The 6,055-nt window shown below is 29.8% G+C and overlaps 1 pseudogene; it reads right to left on the minus strand.

Moving 5' to 3' along the window:
- Positions 1 to 2,888: 2,888 nt before the first annotated feature.
- On the minus strand, positions 2,889 to 4,767 carry LOC149555877 (senescence/dehydration-associated protein At4g35985, chloroplastic-like; annotated as a pseudogene).
- Between the last annotated feature and the right edge of the window lie 1,288 nt (positions 4,768 to 6,055).

Raw genomic sequence — 6,055 nt, forward strand, 5'->3', positions numbered from 1 at the left:
TATTTTGAGCCTTTTCATTAGAAGTACATTATTCTTTTTCATCAAAGATAACATCTTTGATTATATGATGATTTTATGAATAATAGGATCATATAATTTTAAAATTTTATGTTTAGAATCATGCCCAAGAAGATGCATTTGATACTTTCATCTAACTTTGATATTTTTTCTTTAAGAATATGAGCACAAGAAACACAATTAAACATCTTAACTTGAGTAAGAGACGGTTTCAAACTAGACCAAGCCTATCTAGGAGTCATGCCAAGAACTATTGTAGGGATCCTATTTAACAAGTAAACTATCATTTTAACTACCTTTTTCCAAAAACTCTTACCTATTTTTTTTCATTCATCATGTTGGGAGTGATTTCAACAATAGTTATATTTCTCTATTCAACAAATTACTTTTTTTGTGGAGTTTAGGAAGTGAGAAACTCCCATTAAATGTCATGTCCACTATAGATATCTAGAAACATATTTGACCTATATTCTCCCCTATTATCTGATCTAATGACCTTGAGGTTGTGAGCACTTTATTTTTAACCCTAATAGTTTGAACTCAAAACATTTATCAAAGACTTTTGACTTATCTGTCAAATAATATATCTGAGTTTTACAAAAAACTCATCTAGTAAGGGTGTTTCCTTACGACTACAAGTCAGTGTGAAAATTTTGAGGGGTTTTGTGCTCTTCTAGACATACAAATTAAAAAATTATTTCTATGTCCTTTTCCAAATAAACATTCTTTGCAAACTTTATGTTCATTCTTAAGGAATGAGACTCCTTCAACCATATGTTTCTTTTTAACCAAAAAATGGGGCTCACAACAATTGGGTATAGTCATTCTTTTTTGTTGCTAGCTAACTGTGGATCCCATAGGTCATTTGGCCTTGTGGACATTATTAAAAACTTTTATTCATTCAGTCTTTCTTTTGTTGTTAATAAAATATCAGTTAACTCATCAATTTTTCATAGATGCAAATCATTTGAAATTTCACTTGCTGAAACAACACTATCAAATTTGGAATGTAAGCTTCTTATAATTTTCTCAATCACGTGTTGATTACTTATATGATCCCTTGTAATTATCATCTGATTTATCATCCCTGCAAATTTTATATTAAAACATAACTAATTGATTTATTTAATATTTGTGATATGCTATTAGATTCAACTATGTAGTTTTTGGAGTTAATCTCATTGACACATATTTCATGAATAGTGGTTCATATGAACCCAACTCTCATGAGAATAAATAGAACACTTAACACTCATTAGATCTAGGTAATGCTCACTGAGGTGAAGCAACAAGACTTCCAAGGAGGTCATGCTTCCCAATGCTACTCTAACTTAGCATGCTTAAGTATAGAGTTTCCACCATGGTTAAACCCACTATGCTTGTAACCTCATTTACAAAACCTTCACCAAGTGTTGTGCCTTATAAACCATTCATTAGAAATCTCCTTAAGCTCATTGATTAAGAAGTAGGATATATTTTTCATAGTAAGTTGAATTGTGATATTGCATTTAGGAGTCAAATTGTGGTGCTTGACCTTTGTGAGCATCACCTACATCCAACAAGTGATGAGTGTTCTGTTTATTCTCATGAGAGATAAATTTGTGTAAACTACCACTCATGAAATATGGATGAATGAATTTGACTCAAAAAACTAGAGTTGAATCCTGATAACAATATCACAATTTGACTTATTTTAGATTTAGCTAAGAAACCTCATATATATTTACAAGAATACTCCATGCATCTTAGAAATTTCAGCACCATTTATTCTAGGAAAAATTAATTGACTTAATGCACTTTAGATTAGAAATAATGTTTCATAATCTTTATGATCATTTTGCTCAAATTCCTTTTTAAAAATAATTCAATACATTTATCTCTTCAACAACATTCCACAAATTCTTAGATATAAGAAAGTCTGCATCCTTATATTTCAATAAGAAAAATTCATTCCATTAAAATTGAAATCATTACTTCTGATGTTCCACCTATATTTGGTTTCTGAAATTATACTATTTTTTATTTCTATTCTCAATATCAATAACTTTGTTAAAAAAAACCTAAGAAAACTTGCACAAATGAATTAGTGCTCCTTTTATATCAAGTACCAAACATGAAATTCTCTAAATTGAAATGCTGAATGAAAATATTTTATATCTTCTACTGCAAATTTATGCGAACTCTGGTCTCAAACTCTACTTTTGCATATTTCTCCTCCTTTCACAATCTGATATTTTATCACAAATATCTTTAGCTCTGATGCCAACCGATGATATTAAGCATTCATCATAATAATAAATAAAATATTATGATGATCTAACGACCATCAACATAACGAACAAATATACAGAGTCGAAAAAATAAACTTTGTATTTATTATCACTCAAAGTATAGTTATATATGTCTGAATAAAACTGAATTAGATTATCAATATCTAATCTGATATAACAGACTCCTTAACCAAAACAAAAAATAATCTGCAATATTATTATCTTTCATCTAAGATTTAAACTAATCTGCAATATTTATTATCTTTCATCTAAGATACATTATCAATCCCATCTTATTTGAATGATTGCAAGATACTTTTATTTTCCCTGCAACTTACATTGAAAACTTCATTAAACTGATTATAGATGGAGACTATCATGTGATGACATTTTAAATATACAGATCAAATCCAAGAACACTATAAAATACATTAAATACTTAATTCTTTATCACTGAGTACAAAACTTCCATTGTATATTGTAAATAAAAATATAGCATCAAATTACTGATGGATTTCATATACATGTTGATACCTACATAGGCCGTTCTATATGATATTATCTCAATATGGGTCTAGTTATTATATTATCATGTGTAATTTAAACACCCAAAGATGGCACACAGGTTTTTTCACACCCACGCTTCCACACACATTCCTTACTATTATAAACAAGAACTGGTAATCTTTCTTGGCAAGTATTCTCATTCAATGGCAATTTCTCATCATTCCTTGTGACTTTACTAACCATGGCGATGTTCCATGCACTCTCATTATCTTTTTCTGTTATTGGGATGGCATATACTTTTCCATCTAATGCACCAGCTGCTTCTAAGATAAGTTCTGTGAATTCAAAAAATCAAGATCAGGAAAAAATAAATTGAAACGCCATTAATATCAAATACCCACTTCTAAAAAGGATCACTAAATGAATTATTCTTTAAGTTTTGACTTTGTTTGTGAATATAACAAATATTTTTGTAGGTGATTATGATCCCATAATGAGATTGAAAATTTTAGACATTTAATTTGAAAAGGCAGAAATTTCCAGTGAGCTCATTACCATACAATTATTTGTTAACTTACTTATGGCTTGAAATGTAGAAGTCATTGTTTGAAATGAAGCTATAAGGACTTTCCCTTGTGGAAGCATAGAAAAGAGCATACTGCTAGCCTCCGAGTCAAGCACACAACCGTTCACAACTGCTCTAATTGTAAGCATTCCATTTACGAAATTTTCTCTCATCTTTTCTACCATTGTTGAAAGCTCCATTGCCCTGAAAAATAAAAAATTCAGCCGTGAGCATGTAACTTTGAATAAAAACATGTTCATTAAGGAAAAGACCAACCAAAACAGTAATTTGGAAGTGGATTAAGCATAAGTTTCTTTTCCTTTCATTTATCTAGAAAATATAATTTTATATATAAGCTAGTGAAGTTGAAAGGTTCCCGACATCTAAAAGGGATGAAGTCGTATAATAGTATTTTGAAACTCTTTTTATTGACTTCCTCCAAGTATTATTAATTAGGGGAAAGATATGATCCAAAATGAAAGGAAAATATTATTGTAATTATATAAAGACATATTATACTATGCATTTACTTTAAAAAAACCACTTACCTGTTGAACTTTTCCCTTAAAGGACCAGTTAATTCTATCCCCTCTTTCTTTCCCATTTCTATATATTTTCCCTTCACCTTGGTCTTTTTTATGATGAATCCTTTCACATTGGCTTTCTTTCTAATGGCCTTTGCAGCCCTTTGAACCCTAAGAAGGAAAAGTCTATTATAAATGTACATTCCCTGAATAATTTCTCCTGAACCAGCAGCAACAGCAGAGCCCATAATAAAATTAAATCTTTTCACACATGGACCCAACCTTGCCCAATACTGTTCTACATCATTCATGGATCTAGGCCTCAAACAAAGACATCTAAAACCATAGCCATCACTTTTGGGCCCAGATAAGCACCCATAATTTCCAATACATTTCTGCAACAACTTCAATTCTTCATCATCTGCTGTAAATGTTACACCATAGTTCAAAATCTCAAATTGAGGATCCCCATTGTTTTCTAAGCTTGATGGAACAAGAACAAAGAATAAATAGCTCAGAGAGTTCAGTTTAATAATGGGACCATCTTTAGTAATTGGCCAACTTAAGTCATTTCCAACTTTAGCAAAGATAGCTAACCCTGTACTTAGCTGAGATTGTCTAACTATTGAGAGATCTCCTCTAGCTAAGCTCACACATCCCATTACATCTATCAGATGAACATCTGCTCCACTAATTTTAACAAGCGTTTCTTGTTTTGCAGGAACACTTTCATCCTCCAAAAAACTTAATGGGTGTTCCTTGTCATCTTTAGAATAATGTTTATCATTCTCTTGCATAAATGGTTTCTCTAAAATTGGCAAATGCGTATAATTCCTATTTAAGTTGATCGATGGGTGAGAACCATTTTTGTCTTTTCGGCCATTGTAAAATTGCAGCTTAAATAAATTTCTTCTCCCTCCCTCCATGCTGAAGCTTTTGGTGCATCGAAATACAACTGTTAGCTTTCATATATGAAGATTAGCGAATATATTTAACTTCTATGTCGGTTTTATAATTGGACCATAATCATTTTTAATTTTTTACACTTACGTATATTGCTTTTTAGGGTCTGAAATTTTTGCCCAATTTAATTAATATATTATTCAGCTTAAAATTATTAAAATAGCTAGTAAACTTAAAACTCCAAAGAACACATTTAACAGTTCAAAATATAATAACAAAGGGTAAATAGATAAAAATAATTGAATGGGTCTAATTGGTGTTGTACTTGTTAGAGTAAAGATTTTATTTTAATAATATACATTAAATAGAATTTCTTGAAAAAATATTTTATGAATATTTTAAATATAATAATTAAAGTGTAACATTGTTAGGTAAAGTTATTTTATTTGTTACAGTGAATTTTTTTTTTAATAGAATTATCTTATTTATTTTATTTAAAGGATTGTTTTACAAAACATCATTTGTTTCTTTGTAATTCTTTTGATAAGTTTAATAGACATTTTTATTGTTAGAACAAATGGATAAATATATTAATTGAGAATAAAATATTATATAAAAAGATTTCAAAATATCAATAGTTTGATACTACAATTCAAAGGATTGAATACTAAAGAGGTAAACACAAACTCACATCTTTTAAGAACTAAGGGAATCTATCAATTAAAAAAATAAAAAAAAATCATGATTAAAATTAGAATAGAATGACCAAATCAAATAACTCAGGGCTCAGTTGAAGAAACTATGAAGGTTGAGGAAAATACAATGTGTTTGATTGAATATACTCATCACTATCTTGTATTAATTCCGAATAAATTTAGCTTTCTCTATTGAACCTTACTTTAAAGCTTCCTAATACTTGCATAAGTACCTGTCCATTTTTTCCCTTGTTTTATTGTATGCGCCTTCCTTTACAGAAAATATTAGATAGCTAAGGTTGTTAGTAACTACTGCACAAAACTAGCCGTATAGAAAGATACATTAATTACAATATGAGGTAGGCACCAACTTATTGGAGACAAACATACTCAAGTAAATTAGTAGGTGTCGACCTTGTAATGGGTTACGTCCAACAACCCATGAAACATTTTCCTCTGAAAGAAGAGACTTGCTATGTGTTTCTCTATGTATACTTATTTGATTCCAATGATCACCCACAAACCACATCTTTAGAGAGCATATGTTGCAATCCTCTAGCAAATCTATTCAGA

The sequence above is a fragment of the Cupressus sempervirens genome, chromosome 5 (assembly GCF_028749045.1).
Source record: "Cupressus sempervirens isolate cs-2001-9-10 chromosome 5, ASM2874904v1, whole genome shotgun sequence".
NCBI lineage: Eukaryota > Viridiplantae > Streptophyta > Pinopsida > Cupressales > Cupressaceae > Cupressus > Cupressus sempervirens.